Source organism: Anolis carolinensis, chromosome 3, assembly GCF_035594765.1.
Source record: "Anolis carolinensis isolate JA03-04 chromosome 3, rAnoCar3.1.pri, whole genome shotgun sequence".
NCBI lineage: Eukaryota > Metazoa > Chordata > Lepidosauria > Squamata > Dactyloidae > Anolis > Anolis carolinensis.
Genome location: NC_085843.1, coordinates 208253722 through 208274316, shown reverse-complemented (window position 1 = coordinate 208274316; position 20595 = coordinate 208253722). Strand labels below are relative to the sequence as shown.

The window sequence follows — 20595 nt, the reverse complement described above, 5'->3', positions numbered from 1 at the left end:
AGAAAACCTGGGATCAGATCCAAGGATATAAGACCTATCTGAAAGGGCCCTAAGACTGGATCCACAGTGCCATATAATGCAGTTTCAAACTGCATTATATGGCAGTATAAATCCAGCTAAAGATAGTTAATATGGCGAGAAAAACCACCAATTTCCTATGGAAGTTCTTTAACATGCTTCTTTTTTCAAGGTATTAATCCTGGTTTTCCCCTGATAGAACCCAGAAGGCAGGAGCCAAATCCCCAAAAGAGTATTTCGCCTCAGTGTAGAATGGATGCAGTTTCAAATCACAGTTTAAATGCTGGCTTGCTGTCAGTTTTCCGGGCTCTATGGCTATGTTTCAGAAGCATTCTCTCCTGACATTTCACCCACATCTATGGCAGGCATCCTCAGAGGTGTGAGGTCTGTTGGAAACTAGGCAAGTGGGATTTATATATCAGCTAACACCTCCCAACAAAGGATTCCCTCAGGCAGGAAGCTGCCAGGCTTTAAATCTGCAAGGACTTTACATGCTAATCAAGGTGATTAATTACAACATTCTCATTTGCCTCAAACAGACAAGAGTTCTTTCTCCCAACCTGGATTTTCTATAGATATAGACCCTACTTTCCTAGTTTCCAATAGATCTCACACCTTTGAGGATGCCTGCCATACCCGTACAGGTTTTGCTCTTGTGGGCTGTATCTGCACTGTAGAATCAATATATTAGGTTGTTGTAAATTTTCCAGGCTGTATGTCCGTGACCCAGAAGCATTCTCTCCTGACATTTCGCCCACATCTATGGCAGGCATCCTCAGAGGTTGTGAGGTTTGTTGGAAACTATGCAGGTGGGGTTTATATCTCTGTGAAATGTCCAGGGTGGGAGAAGTCTGTTTTGAGTTAAATGTGAATGTTTCCACTGATCACCTTGATTAGCATTGAATAGCCTTACAGCTTCAAAGCTTGGCTGCTTCCTGCCTGGGGGAATCCTTTGTTGGGAGGTGATTAAATGGCCCTGATTGTTTCATGACTGGAATTCCCCTGTTTTTGAGTGTTGCCCTTTATCTACTGTCCTGATTTTAGAGTTTTTTTAAAAAAATACTGGTAGCTAGATTTTGTTCATTTTCATGGTTTCTTCCTTACTGTTGAAATTGTCCACATGTTTGTGGATGTTAGTGGATTCTGTGTGTAGTCTGACATGGTAGTCTATCTACCGTAGGGCGCTCAAAGCATGGATGTTACAATGTGCATTTGATAACGGTTAGGCCCTGTCTATGATTGCCCATCGTAATTGACCATCAATTTGAACTCAGCACTTTACACCCAGACCTGGCCCTATAATCTGTTTTTTTTTGTTTTTTGTTTGTTTGTTTTTTGCATAACCCAATGCGCAGCCCTCTCAAATTTTGATCTGCCCCCCATATTCAAAGATCTGGTTATTGAGATTGGTTTTGATTTATTTTAATGATGTTTTCATATCTACTGTTTTAATTGTTTAATCAGATTATCATATGTTTATTATGTTTTTAAATGTGTTTTTACTTGGTTAACCTTGTTGTTATTGGGCTTGGTCCCACTTTTAAGCCACCCTGAGTCCCTTTGGGGAAATGGTGGCAGGATATAAAAATAAAGTTCTTACAGTAGAGTCTCACTTATCCCTCCTTATACTTTTTGTCATGTTTTTATCATGTTTTAATTGTTTTGTTTTTATAGTAGATTTGTTGCTGTCCCTCGTGGCAGAATGTAAGCCGCTTTGAGTCCCCTCGGGGAGAAGGGCGGGGTATAAATGCATGTAATAAATAAATAAATAAATAAATTTAATAGGCTTTTTTCTTAATCCCTCTTATTATCCAACATTTTTGCTTATCCAATGTTCTGCCGGCCTGTTTATCTTGGATAAGTGAGACTCTACTGTATTATAATTATAGTTATGACATGTGGCCAACATGACTACCTGACTTTCTGTAATATGTGTCTGTTTAGCACATTTCCCCATTTTTTAATGTTTTTTAAACTCCTGTATGTTATCCACTTAACAGCTGAGGGTCCCTGGACCGTAATAAAGTTTATCTATAGCTTGCATGGAGCACCGTTACCTTCCCGCAGAAGCGGTAACTATTGATCTACTCACATTTGCATGTTTTCGAACTGCTAGGTTGGCAGGAGCTGGGGCTAATAATGGGAGCTTACTCTGCTCCCAGGATTCGAAGCGCCAACCTTTCGGTCAGCAAGTTCAGCAACTCAGTGGTTTAACCTGCTGCGCCAATGGGAGCTCCATAGAAAATAAAGAACAGCACTCAAAAACAGTGGAAATTCCAGACAAGAAACAATCACCCAGCTAATCACCTCCCAACAAAGGATTCCCCCAGGCAGGAATCAGCCAGGCTTTGAAGCTGTAAGGCTAATCAAGGTGATTAGTTGCAACATTCACACTTGCCTCCCAACAGAAGAAGACTACTTTCTCCCACGCTGAATATTGCACAGATATATAAACCCCAAGAGACTTCGCAACCTCTGAGAATGCCTGCCATAGATGTGAGTGCAACATCAGGAGAGAATGCTTCTGGAACATTGCCATACAGCCCAGAAAATCACAGCAACCTGTGATTCCAGCCATGAAAGAATGTAGTTTGGCATTGCTTTACCTGCCGTGGGCTCGATGCTATGGAATGATGGTTTTTGTAGCTTGGTGAAAAGAAGAAACACTCTTCAGCAGAAAAGACGAGAGACCTTGTCAAAGCACAACTGCCATGCAAATCAACTGAGCCAGGGCAGTTCAAGTGGGGTCAAACTGCATTCATTCTTCCAGTGTAGATGCAACAATGGTCCTCTTACCTGAGAGGCGCACAATCCGGGCCGCACTATTGTGGGATTGCCATTCCGTCTCTCGCACCTGGGCTCACAGGTTATAAGAGTCCAATTCAGGCGGAGAAGACGATGAAGGAGACTCCGGACTGGTGCTGCTGGACTTGTGAAGCAGGGCTCGCTTGCTCTCCTCTCTGCCCGAGATTGCGATTGAGCCCCGCTGCTGCCTCACTGCATTGGAATGTCTGAGCACAGCCTGTGTCCAGGGGCTCAGCAGCAAAGCGCTCAGACCTTGTGTATTGGGGCGGGGGGAGGGAGAGCAAGACCCCCCTTTCCCTAATAGTATACTCCCGAGCCTTGCCGACGAGTCTTTACGTTTTACACAAGGTGCCTTTTTCTACGCCCCCCTCTTTCTCCGTCCAGGCGACTGCGGTGGGAACAATGGCTCGATTCAGGACTCGGCGGCTGAGAGGCTGGTGCCAAACCAAGGATGATGCTGAGAAGAAAGGAGAAAGAAAGAAAGAACGAAAGAAAAGCTCAAAGGACGCTTTGGGAAGGAGGGAGGCATTGTGAAGTTTCCATGCTCACAGCACAACCAATCGATAGTATTTCAAGGTACAGTAACACTTCTTATAGCTGCATACTGGCTCCAGAATGTATGATGACTGAAGTGGCCACTTCAGCATTCTCAATTCAGTATGCTTTTCCTTTACTTCTAACTTCTTTGTGCATAGGTGAGCGCCTGGTTACTTCATTTGATAATAATAACTTTGATATTTAACCATTTCAGATCCTATTTCTAACTGGACTAATAAGCAAAATACTTGTATGCTGAATACATAAAGTTTGTGAGTAAACCAACTATGTTACTTTTAAAGAAGTCTGCTTATTTTTGTCTCTTGAGGGCATGATTTAAAGGCAAATATATTTTAAGGGAGAGTAGATGTTTTTGGGCAACTAAAAAGTACTTCTGAAACCCTGCTATATACATCATCATCATCATCATCATCATCATCATCATCATTTAATTACTTATTAATCGCCCTCCATCCACGATGCTCTAGGCGATTTACAAGATAAAATTGTAAAGGATAAAAATACATACATAAAAATATTAATAAAATTAACATAGATTAAAAGCTCTAGTAAAGAGCCAGGTCTTGAGTGCTAGCGTAAAAGGCCCTAACTCATGCATGGCTCTCATATAGGGCAGCAAGGCATTCCATAAGGCAGGGGCAGAAATAGAAAAAGGTCTGCGCCTGGTCCTTTCCAAGTGCACTTCTCTAGAACCCGGTACATAAAGTAAGTCTCGTTGGGATGGTTGTTGCAACCTCCGATGATGGGAGAAGGAGAAACGGTCCCTAAGGTACGATGGGCCCTGGCTGTAAAGAGTTTTAAAGTTCAGAACTAGCATCTTATATAGACCACGGTAATCAGTTGGAAGCCAATGCAGATGCTGCAGCACTGGTGTTATATGGCATTTCATGGGTGTTCTTGTGAGTAGCCTGGCTGCCGCATTCTGAACAATACGGAGCTTTTGGGTCGTGGACATCAGAAGGCCAACATACAGGGCGTTGCAATAGTCCAGCCTAGACGTGACCGTGGCATGGATGACTGTTGCCAGCGCCTCATCAGATAGATAGGGTGCCAGTTGCCTCGCTTGTCGTAGGTGGAAAAAGGCCTCTTTGCTGGCAGCAGCGACCTGAGCTTCCATTGTCAGCTGCGAATCTAAAACGACACCCAGGCTCTTAACGGTAGGCGAAGGAGATAAGGCAGCACCATCGAAGGTAGCAAATGGGTCAGACCAGTTGAGCAGCCATGCCAAAGAATCTCAGTCTTCGCCGGGTTCACCTTCAGTCTACTAGCACGTAGCCAGTTTGACAGAGCCTCCAGACATAAGGTGAAATTGGCTGGTATTGACGTTGCTCCAGGCTCCAAGCGCAGAAGGAGTTGGGTGTCGTCCGCATATTGATAGCAGTCTATGCCGAAACTCCGAACCAAACTAGCAAGGGGTCTAACGTAGATGTTGAAGAGAAGAGGGGAGAGAATTGCACCTTGGGGTACCCCACATAGGAGGGGAGATCTGTCAGAGACTTGATCCATATACTCCATGCATTGGCTCTGGTTTCGCAAAAATGAGTTGAACCAATTGAGGGCCTGACTGCGAACTCCGGACATGGCGAGACGGTGAATCATTAGATCGTAGTCAACGGTGTCAAACGCTGCGGTAAGGTCGAGAAGTACCAGTAGCGCTGATCCGCCGCTATCAGACTGGCGACGAAGTTCATCTGTAATGGCAACCAGGACTGTCTCCGTCCCATGGCCAGGGCGGAAGCCTGACTGGAAAGGGTCCAGGCCGGCTGTATCATCCAGAAATTGTTGCAATTGTCCCAGTACAGCCCGCTCTATCATCTTACCCAAGAACGGGAGGTTGGAGACAGGACGATAGTTGGCAAGGGTCATGGGATCCAAGCTAGGCTTCTTTAGCATGGGACGAACCCTTGCCTCTTTTAGGTTGTCCGGAAGGCTTCAAGAGAGCCATTGATTATATTACTCAACGGATCGAGTAGACCTTCCAGGCAGCTCTTCACCAACCAAGAGGGGCACGGATCAAGGGAACAGGTGGTTGGTTTTGCAACAGCCAGGATTCTAGCGACATCTTCCCTGTCAAGCGGAGTAAATTGGTCAAAGATAGGCTCACTAAGTGGCCACAAAGTCTCAAGCTCATTCAAGGTATCAACTGTAGGGGGCAGTTCCTGCCGAAGCACGGTGATTTTATCAGTGAAAAACTTCTGGAATGCCTCTGCTGTAAGAGCCGTGGTTGCTGGGTTTTGGACTAAGGGAGCCGGACTGGTCAAAGCACAAACGATTTTGAATACTTGAGCTGGGCGCAATCTAGCAGAGGCTATTAAGGAGGAATTGTAAGATTTTTTAGCATCCTTGACGGCTGATTCGTAGGACCTGTGAAAAGCCTTGAAAGCGGACAGTGACACCTCGTCGGGTTTCCGTCGCCACCAATGTTCCAGCCGCTTTCGTGCTTGCTTCATCGTCCGTAGCTCATTAGTGTACCAGGGAGAGCGATTCCGGTGAGGGCGAAGGAGGCGTCTGGGGGCAATTTCATCCAAGGCAGCCAACAAACTGACATTCCAGGTGTTGACTAGCTCATTGAGAGTGATGCACACAGTTCCCAGGCCCTTAAGGGCATTCAAGAACCTAGCAGGTTCCATGAGTCTCCTGGGCCGAGCAAAGATTGGTGTGGCAGGATGGGGAGGAGAAGATGGAATCTCAATCCGGGCCTTCAGGACAGCGTGATCAGACCAGGGAACATCAATTACCACGGATAGAGATGTTCGTACTCCGATATTAAAAATCAGGTCCAGAGTGTGGCCGGCCCGATGAGTAGGGCGAGTCTTGAGTAGTGAGAGCCCCAGAGCTTCAAAGGTTGGTGCTAGGTCCTTAGTCACAGATGAAGATGGCAGTGCCTCGACATGTACATTAAAGTCACCCAGAACAATAAGTCTGGGGAACTTCAGGACCCAGTCTGCCACAAGATCTAATAAATTCAGCAGACTCTCTCCCGGAGACCCAGGCGTGCGGTAAACTACAAGAATGGCTAAGGATTCCCTGCTAGCCAGGACCACACCAACACACTCAATACCAGCTATCTTTGGAGTTGGAATAGCTTTGATGTTAAAATAATCACGGGAGAGTATTGCTACCCCTCCACCCCGACCCCCACTCCAGGGCTGTTGAAATATCTGGAAGCCTGGAGGTGTCAGTTCATGTGAGGGAATGTTATCACACTCACGGATCCAGGTCTCTGTAATACAAACCAGGTCCGCTGCTTGATCGAGAATAAAGTCAGAGAGGGTAGCAGTTTTGTTGACAATAGACCTAGCATTGAATAGTAGCAGGGACAGGAGGGGCGTTGGTAGCACCTTCTCAGCCGTATGCCTAGGGATGGAACGCAAGTTGGAAAGAGAACGAGTTTCCAATCGACTCAACCTCACTCTCGCACTTGACCTAGGACCACTGTTATCACACTTGGGAATATCACATAGGACAGATGAAGGCCGAATCTGTCGCTGACTTTGTCTCTTTTTAGAGACCAGCATGCTATCATTCTCATATATCCCGATGATTACTGGGATCGTCCTCCCAGTTCTGGGTTCGTCTGTAGTGTCAGTTAGGTATGCGATGTTCTGGGTTCGTCTGTAGTGTCAGTTAGGTACCCGATGTTACATATAAATGTGTTTTGTGCATTAGCATATCTTTGTCCATAACAGTTCAAAGAAACACCTAGGTGCATCAGTTTAACAGCTGAGAAGGAAGCTGCCAGGCTTTAAATATGCAAGGCCATTACATGCTAATCAAGGTGATTAATTGCAACATTCACATTTGCCTCAAACAGACAAGAGTTCTTTCTCCCAACCTGGATTTTCCATAGATATAGACCCCACTTTCCTAGTTTCCAATAGATCTCACACCTTTGAGGATGCCTACCATAGATGTGGGTGAAAGTCAGGAGAGAATGCTTCTGGAACACAGCCATACAGCTCGGAAAACTCACAACCCAGTGATTCTGACCATGAAAGCCTTTGACAACACTTTGCATTCTATTAAAGTCTGGGAATTGTATCTTGGTGAGGCACCAGGACACTTTAGCAGAGGAGGTTAAGGACCTTGTGAAACTGCAACTTCCAGGATTCCATGGCATTGAGCCATGGCAGTGCAAGTGGCATCAAACCATGTTCTTGCTACAGTGTAGGTTCCCTTGGTCCATCTCTGGGTAGTAATATGATAGGCTCAGAGGTGCTGAAAACCTGAGCTCCTTCACTCCTGAACAGACAGAGCTACCTCTCTTTCTTTTTTTCCATCTGGGATTGAATTTCTAATTTTTTTCAAAAGAAATCCACACCAGCACTTAGGCAAGGTTTCTACCCGTACAGGTTTTGCTCTTGTGGGCTGTATCTGCACTGTAGAATCAATATATTAGGTTGTTTTAAATTTTCCAGGCTGTATGTCCGTGACCCAGAAGCATTCTCTCCTGACATTTCGCCCACATCTATGGCAGGCATCCTCAGAGGTTGTGAGGTTTGTTGGAAACTATGCAGGTGGGGTTTATATCTCTGTGAAATGTCCAGGGTGGGAGAAGTCTGTTTTGAGTTAAATGTGAATGTTTCCACTGATCACCTTGATTAGCATTGAATAGCCTTACAGCTTCAAAGCTTGGCTGCTTCCTGCCTGGGGGAATTCTTTGTTGGGAGGTGATTAGATGGCCCTGATTGTTTCTTGTCTGAAATTCCCCTGTTTTTGAGTGTTGCTCTTTATCTACTGTCGTGATTTTAGAGTTTTTTAAAAAAATACTGGTAGCTAGATTTTGTTCATTTTCATGGTTTCTTCTTTACTGTTCAAATTGTCCACATGCTTGTGGATTTCAGTGGATTCTCTGTGTATTCTGACATGGTAGTCTATCTACCGTAGGGCGCTCAAAACATGGATGTTACAATGTGCATTTGATGATGGTTAGGCCCTGTCTATGATTGCCCATCGTAATTGACCATCAATTTGAACTCAGCACTTTACCCCCAGCCCTGGCCCTACAATCTGGTTTTTTTTGTTTTGGTTTTTTTTTTTTCCGCACAACCCTATGCGCAGCCCTCTCAAATTTTGATCTACCCCCTATATTCAGAGATCTGGTTATTGAGATTGGTTTTGATTTATTTTAATGATGTTTTCATATCTACTGTTTTAATTGTTTAATCAGATTATCATATGTTTATTATGTTTTTAAATGTGTTTTTACTTGGTTAACTTTGTTGTTATTGGGCTTGGTCCCACTTTTAAGCCACCCTGAGTCCCTTTGGGGAAATGGTGGCAGGATATAAAAATAAAGTTGTTACAGTAGAGTCTCACTTATCCAAGCTTCACTTATCCAATGTTCTGTATTATCCTTTTAGCAGTCAATGTTTTTGTAGTAAATGTTGCAATGTTTTGGTGCTAAATTTGTAAATACAGTAATTACTACATAACATTACTGTGTATTGAACTGCTTTTTCTGTCAATTTGTTGTAAAACATGATGTTTTGGTGCTTAATTTGTAAAATAATAATGTAATTTTACATTGAATAGGTTTTTTTCTTAATCCCTCCTTATTATCCAACATTTTTGCTTATCCAATGTTCTGCCGGCCTGTTTATCTTGGATAAGTGAGACTCTACTGTCTTATAATTATAGTTATGACAGTAAATAAAGAGGTAAAGGTAAAAGTTTTCCCCTGAGATTAAGTCCAGTTGTGTCCGACTCTGCGGGTTGGTGCTCATCTCCATTTCTAACCCAAAGAGCCGGCATTGTCCATAGACACCTCCTTGATCATGTGGCCAGCATGACTACCTGACCTTCTGAAGTATGTGTCTGTTTAGCACATTTCCCCATTTTTGAATATTTTTTAAACTCCTGTATGTTATCCACTTAACAGCTGAGGGTCCCTGGACCGTAATAAAGTTTATCTATAGCTTGCATGGAGCACCGTTACCTTCCCGCAGAAGCGGTAACTATTGATCTACTCACATTTGCATGTTTTCGAACTGCTAGGTTGGCAGGAGCTGGGGCTAATAATGGGAGCTTACTCTGCTCCCAGGATTCGAAGCGCCGACCTTTCGGTTAGCAAGTTCAGCAACTCAGTGGTTTAATCTGCTGCGCCAATGGGAGCTCCATAGAAAATAAAGAACAGCACTCAAAAACAGTGGAAATTCCAGACAAGAAACAATCAGGCCCAGCTAATCACCTCCCATCAAAGGATTCCCCCAGGCAGGAATCAGCCAGGCTTTAAAGTTGTAAGGCTAATCAAGGTGATTAGTTGCAACATTCACACTTGCCTCCCAACAGAAGAAGACTACTTTCTCCCACGCTGAATATTGCACAGATATATAAACCCCAAGAGACTTCGCAACCTCTGAGAATGCCTGCCATAGATGTGAGTGCAACATCAGGAGAGAATGCTTCTGGAACATTGCCATACAGCCCAGAAAATCACAGCAACCTGTGATTCCAGCCATGAAAGAATGTAGTTTGGCATTGCTTTACCTGCCGTGGGCTCGATGCTATGGAATGATGGTTTTTGTAGCTTGGTGAAAAGAAGAAACACTCTTCAGCAGAAAAGACGAGAGACCTTGTCAAAGCACAACTGCCATGCAAATCAACTGAGCCAGGGCAGTTCAAGTGGGGTCAAACTGCATTCATTCTTCCAGTGTAGATGCAACAATGGTCCTCTTACCTGAGAGGCGCACAATCCGGGCCGCACTATTGTGGGATTGCCATTCCGTCTCTCGCACCTGGGCTCACAGGTTATAAGAGTCCAATTCAGGCGGAGAAGACGATGAAGGAGACTCCGGACTGGTGCTGCTGGACTTGTGAAGCAGGGCTCGCTTGCTCTCCTCTCTGCCCGAGATTGCGATTGAGCCCCGCTGCTGCCTCACTGCATTGGAATGTCTGAGCACAGCCTGTGTCCAGGGGCTCAGCAGCAAAGCGCTCAGACCTTGTGTATTGGGGCGGGGGGAGGGAGAGCAAGACCCCCCTTTCCCTAATAGTATACTCCCGAGCCTTGCCGACGAGTCTTTACGTTTTACACAAGGTGCCTTTTTCTACGCCCCCCTCTTTCTCCGTCCAGGCGACTGCGGTGGGAACAATGGCTCGATTCAGGACTCGGCGGCTGAGAGGCTGGTGCCAAACCAAGGATGATGCTAAGAAAGGAGAAAGAAAGAAAGAACGAAAGAAAAGCTCAAAGGACGCTTTGGGAAGGAGGGAGGCATTGTGAAGTTTCCATGCTCACAGCACAACCAATCGATAGTATTTCAAGGTACAGTAACACTTCTTATAGCTGCATACTGGCTCCAGAATGTATGATGACTGAAGTGGCCACTTCAGCATTCTCAATTCAGTATGCTTTTCCTTTACTTCTAACTTCTTTGTGCATAGGTGAGCGCCTGGTTACTTCATATGATAATAATAACTTTGATATTTAACCATTTCAGATCCTATTTCTAACTGGACTAATAAGCAAAATACTTGTATGCTGAATACATAAAGTTTGTGAGTAAACCAACTATGATACTTTTAAAGAAGTCTGCTTATTTTTGTCTCTTGAGGGCATGATTTAAAGGCAAATATATTTTAAGGGAGAGTAGATGTTTTTGGGCAACTAAAAAGTACTTCTGAAACCCTGCTATATACATATAAATGTGTTTTGTGCATTAGCATATCTTTGTCCATAACAGTTCAAAGAAACACCTAGGTGCATCAGTTTAACTGCTGAGAAACCTAATTGCCTCGCATTAATGCCATTTTCCAAAAGATCATGGAATCATTTTTCAAAAAGGTTATGACTTCTAACAAGGTCATGCCTTTCCAAAGATCCTAAAATCTCCAAAAGGTCATGGAGATTTCTATTTTCCAAAACAGAGTAATGAAACTTTAGTCTTTTGGGGATGTTCAGTGCATGAATGGAAGTGAAACAAATGCTTCAACTTTTGTCTCCAGCAACTTGTAGCTGACAGTTTTCAGCAGGTTATTGTGTTGAAGGAAAACACAGCCTTCTGGTAATTGTTGAGAATTCTCTTTTTTCATTTTCATTTAAGGCTGAAACAACTTCCCTTCTTGTTATCTGTTTAAACAAATGCATTTGCTTGCCTTCTTTAATTTGTGCGGTGGAAGTTTCAGACTCACTACTGAACAGAGGCAGATGGACATCTAAGAGAGCAGTCCAGATATCTCTATCGCAAATTCTATCTGTAAGCTGGTCGGAAGTGGAGATCAGGACTATTGACTGGCTTCATAGAGATTATCAATCCCAGAACCGTTGTGCTTTTGGAGAGTAATCACTACATACATCCCTTTTGCTGCTCTCCTTCAATATTTGTCCTCCAGATTGCACTGCCACTTTATGACCCTGTCCTCTCTGGTTTTTACTCCTACTTCCTTTTTCACCCCGAGTTTTAACCTAGTGTTCATGTGGCCCGCCCTTGGTTTTATTGTTCTTTTGATCTTGTTTAATGTAGTGTATATTTTATTTTATTTTATTTTATTGTGTTGTTTAATGTGCTATGATTTGTAGTTCTATTATATTTTGTTATATTGTATTGTTCTGGGCATGGCCCCATGTAAGCCGCCCCGAGTCCCCGTTGGGGAGATGGTGGCGGGGTATAAATAAAGTTTATTATTATTATTATTGTGTTACATTTTATCAGTGCCATAATGAGAATGATTATTGTTAATAATCATATTGCCACAGTTAGTAGTTTTTGCATTTAATCTGATCTCACTGCCTACAGTCCAATTTCAATCATGTATGATGTTGTATACAATTCTGAATAATGCTTGATGCATCCAATCATGTGCATGATAATCAGTGAAAATCCATGTTATAATGAATTGGTTAGTTTTGTCTTTAAGGTATCACAGAATATTTTTGTTGTTGTTCATCCTGTTATTCAACTAGTATCGGGCAATGATAGAATCATAGAATCATAGAATAGTAGAGTTGGAAGAGACCTCATGGGCCATCCAGTCCAACCGCCTGCCAAGAAGCAGGAAATCGCATTCAAAGCACCCCCGACAGATGACCATCCAGCCTCTGCTTAAAAGCCTCCAAAGAAGGAGCCTCCACCACAGTCTGGGGGAGAGAGTTCCACTGCCGAACAGCTCTCACAGTCAGGAAGTTCTTCCTGATGTTCAGGTGGAATCTCCTTTCCTGCAGTTTGAAGCCATTGTCCCGTGTCCTAGTCTGCAGGGCAGCAGAAAACAAGCTTGCTCCCTCCTCCCTATGACTTCCCCTCACATATTTGTACATGGCTATCATGTCTCCTCTCAGCCTTCTCTTCTGCAGGCTAAACATGCCCAGCTCTTTGAGCCTCTCCTCATAGGGCTTGTTCTCCAGACCTTTGATCATTTTAGTTGCCCTCCTCTGGACGCATTCCAGCTTGTCAACATCTCCCTTCAACTGTGGTGCCCAAAATTGGACACAATATTCCAGGTGTGGTCTGACCAAGGCAGAATAGAGGGGGAGCATGACTTCCCTGGATCTAGACGCTATACCCCTATTGATGCAGGCCAAAATCCCATTGGCTTTCTTAGCAGCCGCATCACATTGCTGGCTCATGTTTAACTTGTTGTCCACAAGGACTCCAAGATCTTTTTCACATGTACTGCTGTCAAGCCAGGCATCCCCCATTCTGTATCTTTGCATTCCATTTTTTCTGCCGAAGTGAAGTATCTTGCATTTGTCCCTGTTGAATTTCCTTTTGTTAGTTTCGGCCCATCTCTCTAGTCTGTCAAGATCGTTTTGAATTCTGCTCCTGTCTTCTGGAGTGTTGGCTATCCCTCCCAGTTTGGTGTCGTTTGAATGATACATGTTCTTGAAAGATGACCCAGCAGTTTAAGGATATTTCAAGATTTGCTGTTTTTCTGTGGAAATACAGGCTGAGAAGTAGCCTTTTCTACATTTACTAAATACTTCCAGCTTGTATGACTCTAAAACATCCTGTGTTGGATTACCTTTGAAGATCAGGAAATTTCCAACAAGCACAGAATATATCCAGTTGAATGCATATTGTAATTAAACAAATGGATTATAGTACACCAATTTTATACAGGCTACATTGGTGGCAGGTACATTTCTGGGTTCTGTTCAAAGTGCTATTTTTTCCTGCTTTTTAAACATTTAAAGCCTGAAATGTGTATTTGAGGGACCAACTGCAACTTCCACACAACCATATAACCCAGAATATCGAGGCAGAAAATCCCACAGTATCTGCTTTGAACTGCGTTATTTGAGTCTACACTGACATATATTCCAGTTTAAAGCAGAAAATGTGGGATTTTATTCAACTGTGTGGAAAGGGCCTTAGATCTATAAGGGAGCACTTGAGTCAGGATATTCTCACTGGTATCCTCTGCTCTGAGGAATTTTCTCCTACAAGATATACTGTATGTCTGGCTTCATTACAGTAAACAACCAATTTGGATGCAATTTAAAACCACATAATTTGTGGAATTCAGGGTCTCATTAAAAGCTCCTCAGTCAGTGATATATGCTTTTTGAGTTGTTTTAAGCTATGAGTTTCACTTGATTTACCAAGGTTCACCTTTAAAATGTATTTAAAGCTGACTTATACTTTTAATGAACACATTACATTGGGAAGCACCTAAGAAATACCTTTTAAAAACAATATAATGTACACCAAATTCTGCTTATGTCCCTCAGCCTCAAAGGAAAGCAATGGCAAATGCTCTCTGAACAAATCTTGTCAAGAAAGTGATAGGGTAACCATAAGTAAAAAATGAGTTGAAGACCACACAATAATCGCATGCATTCAAGTTACCTCTTGACTTTTGATTTTCATAGGGTTTTCTTAGGTAAAGAATACAGGCAGTCCCCAAGTTGCAAACATCCTAAATTGAAAACACCCAACTTTTATACAGTTCATAGTTACGAACGGGAGTGAGACAACAAGAAGGAAGAGAAATCTACCCCTCGGAAGGGAAATTCACTCCTGGGAGAGCTATCATGAGAGAAGGATGTCTCTGCTAAAGCTTTCTCACTAGCCCTTGTATCCACAAAAAGCTATTTTTTTCAAAATCAATTTATCACAGGGACAGAATGTGAGGTGAAATCTTCTGAACAGGGGCCCAGACAGCAAAACAAACACCACAGGGGCATTTTCTCTTCCCTATGCTATCATTAGGGGCCTCCAGTGGCGCAGTGTGTTAAAGCGCCGAGCTGCTGAACTTGCGGACCAAAAGGTCGCAGGTTCAAATCCAGGAAGCAGAATGAGCGCCCGCTGTTAGCCCCAGCTTCTGTCCACCTAGCAATTCAAAAACATGCAAATGTGAGTAGAATAATAGGTACCGCTCCGGCAGGAAGGTAACGATGCTCCATGCAGTCATGCTGGCCACATAACCTTGGAGGTGTCTACGAACAACACCAGCTCTTCGGCTTAGAAATGGAGATGAGCACCAACCCCCCAGAGTCGGACACGACTGGACTTAAAGTCAGGGGAAAACTTTACCTTTGCTATCCAAAGCTTGCTCTCTCTCTACACACACACACACACACACACACACACACGCCATTCATATTTATATATTTGGCTGGAGTTACACTTAAAATATACCTGTTGTGACTTACATACCAATTTAACTTAAGGACAAACTACAGAACCTATCTTATTCATAACTTGGGGACTTCCTGTATTAAAAGGTAGTTTTCCTAGTTCCTTCCACTGAAGTATAGTCTACAGCACCTGGAATTTCTTAATGGTCTCTCACCCAATTACTAACATCAGGATTGGCCCTGCTTAGCTTCCAAGATCAGAGGAATCTGGTGTTTTTAGGTACTGGACATTCCAACACTAAGTAGGAAAGTATTAAAGATTCCTACGTGCAACATATTGCTCTTTAGGGTGTCCCTGCAGTTGGTCAGCAATACAGGTATGCAACCGAGTAGAATCATGAAGCGGATGGTGCAAGAAACCAATTCTGAGAAAGAATACATTGAACTCCAGGACTTCCTCTTTCCACCCCACCCCCTTTCTGGATGCAGGCAAAGGTGGCTGACATCAAAACAGTCATTTCAGATGAACTTCTCCCCTGTTAATCCCCAGAAGCCATCACAGGACATGGGAAAATGCATTAGTATCTTATTAGGATGCTAGATGATGATTCCACACCAAGTAAATACCATTAAAAGTTTTAAACCCCTCCCCCCCCCCCCCCCCACCCAGCTGAGAGGATATGTGAGACAGTCACTTTGAATATCCTTAATGGGACCCTGAGCAATAATCAACACTGAGTGACTGCACTCCAAAAAGAGCAGACTATCTTTCACCACCATTTTGCTCAGTTTATGGTGGCGACTGCAATATATCTCTTTTCCTGAATCATGTTACTGCCAAGAGGGATGAGGCTTTATTCTGTGATAAAGCTGAACAGAGCCAGGTAAAGTTCCCTGCAGATCCCAGCAGATTTTCTCTAGTGTCACTAGATAAAGAAAACACACACATACACAATGACAGGAGTGACGGATTCCCTTTCTTAGCCAGGCTCTACCCCTGCAAGGTGTTGGCAGAGCCTATCTGTGGTTGCAACTCCTTCAATGAAGTAAGCTGACGCAGAAAACTTCTTCAGTACATCCACATTCATCTATTGTATTATCCTTTGCATCTCTGCATCAAACTTCCTTTAGTGAACTCCTTTAAAGAGTTACTTACTCTTTGGGACTCAACTTGCAAGTAAACAGATACAGTAATAGACTGAGCATCAAAACATAGATTATCCCAACTGCAATTCATGCAATTAAATGACAAAGGTGAAAAATATTGCTATTTCGAATGTCCTTGTTTCCACCTCATCAACTCCCTCTAAGGGCCCTTCCAGACAGTCACTATATGACAGGATCTGATCCCAGGTTTTCTGCTTTAAACTGGATTATATGAGTCCACACTGCCAGATAATCTCAGATAAACAGAAAACCTGGGATCAGATCCAAGGATATAGGACCTATTTGAAAGGGCCCTAAGACTGGATCTGCAGTGCCATGTAATGCAGTTTCAAACTGCATTATATGGCAGTATAGATCCAGCTTAAGATAGTTAACATGGTGAGAAAAGCCACCAATTTCCTATGGAAGTTCTTTAACATGCTTCTTTTTTCAAGGCATTAATCCTAGTTTTCCCCTGATAGAACCCAGAAGGCAGGAGCCAAGTCCCGAAAAGAGTATTTTGCCTCAGTGTAGAATGGATGCAGTTTCAAATCACAGTTTAAATGCTGGCTTGCTGTCAGTTTTCCGGGCTCTATGGCTATGTTTCAGAAGCATTCTCTCCTGACGTTTCATCCACATCTATGGCAGGCATCCTCAGAGGTGTGAGGTCTGTTGGAAACTAGGCAAGTGGGATTTATATATCAGCTAACACCTCCCAACAAAGGATTCCCTCAGGCAGGAAGCTGCCAGGCTTTAAATCTGCAAGGACTTTACATGCTAATCAAGGTGATTAATTACAACATTCTCATTTGCCTCAAACAGACAAGAGTTCTTTCTCTCAACCTGGATTTTCTATAGATATAGACCCTACTTTCCTAGTTTCCAATAGATCTCACACCTTTGAGGATGCCTGCCATAGATGTGGGTGAAAGTCAGGAGAGAATGCTTCTGGAACATAGCCATACAGCTGGGAAAACTCACAACCCAGTGATTCTGACCATGAAAACCTTTGACAACACTTTGCATTCTATTAAATTCTGGGAATTGTATCTTGGTGAGGCACCAGGACACTTTAGCAGAGGAAGTTAAGGACCTTGTGAAACTACAACTTCCAGGATTCCATGGCATTGAGCCATGGCTACAGTGTAGGTTCCCTTGGTCCATCTCTGGGTGGTAATATGATAGGCTCAGAGGTGCTGAAAACCTGAGCTCCTTCACTCCTGAACAGACAGAGCTACCTCTCTTTCTTTTTTTCCATCTGGGATTGAGTTTCTAATTTTTTTTCAAAAGGAATCCACACTAGCACTTAGGCAAGGTTTCTACCCGTACAGGTTTTGCTCTTGTGGGCTGTATCTGCACTGTAGAATCAATATAATAGGTTGTTGTAAATTTTCCAGGCTGTATGTCCGTGACCCAGAAGCATTCTCTCCTGACATTTCGCCCACATCTATGGCAGGCATCTTCAGAGGTTGTGAGGTTTGTTGGAAACTATGCAAGTGCGGTTTATATCTCTGTGAAATGTCCAGAGTGGGAGAAGTCTATTTGAGTTAAATGTGAATGTTTCCACTGCTCACCTTGATTAGCATTGAATAGCCTTACAGCTTCAAAGCTTGGCTGCTTCCTGCCTGGGGGAATCCTTTGTTGGGATGTGATTAGATGACCCTGATTGTTTCTTGTCTGGAATTCCCCTGTTTTTGAGTGTTGCTCTTTATCTACTGTCCTGATTTTAGAGTTTTTTTAAAAAAAATACTGGTAGCTAGATTTTGTTCATTTTCATGGTTTCTTCTTTACTGTGGAAATTGTCCACATGCTTGTGGATTTCAGTGGATTCTCTGTGTAGTCTGACATGGTAGTCTATCTTCCGTAGGGCGCTCAAAACATGGATGTTACAATGTGCATTTGATAATGGTTAGGCCCTGTCTATGATTGCCCATCGCAATTGACCATCAATTTGAACTCAGCACTTTACCCCCAGCCCTGGCCCTATGTTTTTTTTTTGTTTTTGTTTTTTGCACAACCCCATGCGCAGCCCTCTCAAATTTTGATCTGCCCCCCATATTCAGAGATCTGGTTATTGACAATGGTTTTGATTTATTTTAATGATGTTTTCATATCTACTGTTTTAATTGTTTAATCAGATTATCATATGTTTATTATGTTTTTAAATGTGTTTTTACTTGGTTAACCTTGTTGTTATTGGGCTTGGTCCCACTTATAAGCCACCCTGAGTCCCTTTGGGGAAATGGTGGCAGGATATAAAAATAAAGTTCTTACAGTAGAGTCTCACTTATCCAAGCTTCACTCATCCAATGTTCTGTATTATCCTTTTAGTAGTCAATGTTTTTGTAGTAAATGTTGCAATGTTTTGGTGCTAAATTCGTAAATACAGTAATTACTACATAACATTAGTGTGTATTGGACTGCTTTTTCTGTCAATTTGTTGTAAAACATGATGTTTTGGTGCTTAATTTGTAAAATAATAATGTAATTTTACATTGAATAGGCTTTTTTCTTAATCCCTCCTTATTATCCAACATTTTTGCTTATCTAATGTTCTGCCGGCCTGTTTATCTTGGATAAGTGAGACTCTACTGTCTTATAATTATAGTTATGACAGTAAATAAAGAGGTAAAGGTAAAAGTTTTCCCCTGAAATTAAGTCCAGTTGTGTCCAACTGGGGGTTGGTGCTCATCTCCATTTCTAACCCAAAGAGCCGGTATTGTCCATAGACACCTCCTTGATCATGTGGCCAGCATGACTACCTGACCTTCTGAAGTATGTGTCTGTTTAGCACATTTCCCCATTTTTGAATGTTTTTTAAACTCCTGTATGTTATCCACTTAACAGCTGAGGGTCCCTGGACCGTAATAAGGTTTATCTATAGCTTGCATTGTGTGCTGTTAACTTCCCGCAGAAGCGGTACCTATTGATCTACTCACATTTGCATGTTTTCGAACTGCTAGGTTGGCAGGAGCTGGGGCTAATAGTGGGAGCTCACTCTGCTCCCAGGATTCGAAGCGCCAACCTTTTGGTCAGGAAGTTCAGCAACTCAGTGGTTTAACCTGCTGCGCCAATGGGATTTCCATAGAAAATAAAGAACAGCACTCAAAAACAGTGGAAATTCCAGACAAGAAACAATCAGGCCCAGCTAATCACCTCCCAACAAAGGATTCCCCCAGGCAGGACGCAGCCAGGCTTTGAAGCTGTAAGGCTAATCAAGGTGATTAGTTGCAACATTCACACTTGCCTCCCAACAGAAGAAGACTACTTTCTCCCACGCTGAATATTCCACAGATATATAAACCCCAAGAGACTTCGCAACCTCTGAGAATGCCTGCCATAGATGTGAGTGCAACATCAGGAGAGAATGCTTCTGGAACATTGCCATACAGCCCAGAAATTTACAGCAACCTGTGATTCCGGCCATGAAAGCCTTTGACAACACATAGAATGTAGTTTGGCATTGCTTTACCTGCCATGGGCTCAATGCTTTGGAATGATGGTTTTTGTAGCTTGGTGAAAAGAAGAAACACTCTTCAGCAGAGAAGACGAGAGACCTTGTCAAAGCACAACTGCCATGCAAAGCAACTGAGCCAGGGCAGTTCAAGTGGGGTCAAACTGCATTCATTCTTCCAGTGTAGATGCAACAATGGTCCTCTTACCTGAGAGGCGCACAATCCGGGCCGCACTATTGTGGGATTGCCATTCCGTCTCTCGCACCTGGGCTCACAGGTTATAAGAGTCCAATTCAGGCGGAGAAGACGATGAAGGAGACTCCGGACTGGTGCTGCTGGACTTGTGAAGCAGGGCTCGCTTGCTCTCCTCTCTGCCCGAGAGCGTCCAGGGGCTCAGCAGCAAAGCGCTCAGACCTTGTGTATTGGGGCGGGGGGGGGGGGGAGGGAGAGCAAGACCCCCCTTTCCCTGATAGTATACTCCCGAGCCTTGCCGACGAGTCTTTACTTTTTACGCAAGGTGCCTCTTTCTCCGTCCAGGCGACTGCGGTGGGAACAATGGCTCAATTCAGGACTCGGCGGCTGAGAGGCTGGTGCCAAACCAAGGATGATGCTGAGAAGAAAGGAGAAAGAAAGAAAGAACGAAAGAAAAGCTCAAAGGACGCTTTGGGGAGGAGGGAGGCATTGATGATGGAAAACGACTCATTGGACTCTGTTGGATAACTTTGTATGCAAAGGATTGATCCCCCAGCCCTCCCTCTCCTTCTCCCCATCCCTTGACAGTTAGCATCTTGTAAATCTCTGTTGGAACTGGGTTTTCTCCAGTGAAGGAAAGGCAGGAATTGGCTGCAGGAGGGACCGATTTTATTATATATATATATATATATCAAAAATAAAAAGCTTTTAGATCTATATAGAGAGGGGGGAGAGGAGAGGCAGGAGATATATATATATATAATCATTCCCACCTGCAGCCAATTCCTGTTTCTGTGTATAATACACATACATACACATACATTCTCTCTCTCTCTCTCTCTCTCTCTCTCTCTCTCTCTCTCTCTCTCTCTCTATATATATATATATATATATATATATATATATATA

General features: G+C 43.3%; 1 protein-coding gene across 4 annotated transcripts in view; it reads right to left on the bottom strand.

The window, feature by feature from the left end:
- The window catches only part of plce1 (phospholipase C epsilon 1), a 245765-nt gene extending 225885 nt beyond the window's left edge, over positions 1 to 19880 (bottom strand). For 2 of the 4 annotated variants that reach the window (XM_008115322.3, XM_062976166.1), the window contains exons 1-3: positions 19702 to 19878; positions 10061 to 10526; positions 2815 to 3280 (exon numbers count right to left, since the gene is read on the bottom strand). The gene's annotated coding sequence lies outside the window, so the exon portion shown is untranslated. Of the gene's footprint in view, positions 1 to 2814; positions 3281 to 10060; positions 10527 to 19701 lie in introns of all 4 variants that reach the window. The other 2 variants (XM_062976167.1, XM_062976168.1) reach the window with 2 other exon arrangements.
- Between the last annotated feature and the right edge of the window lie 715 nt (positions 19881 to 20595).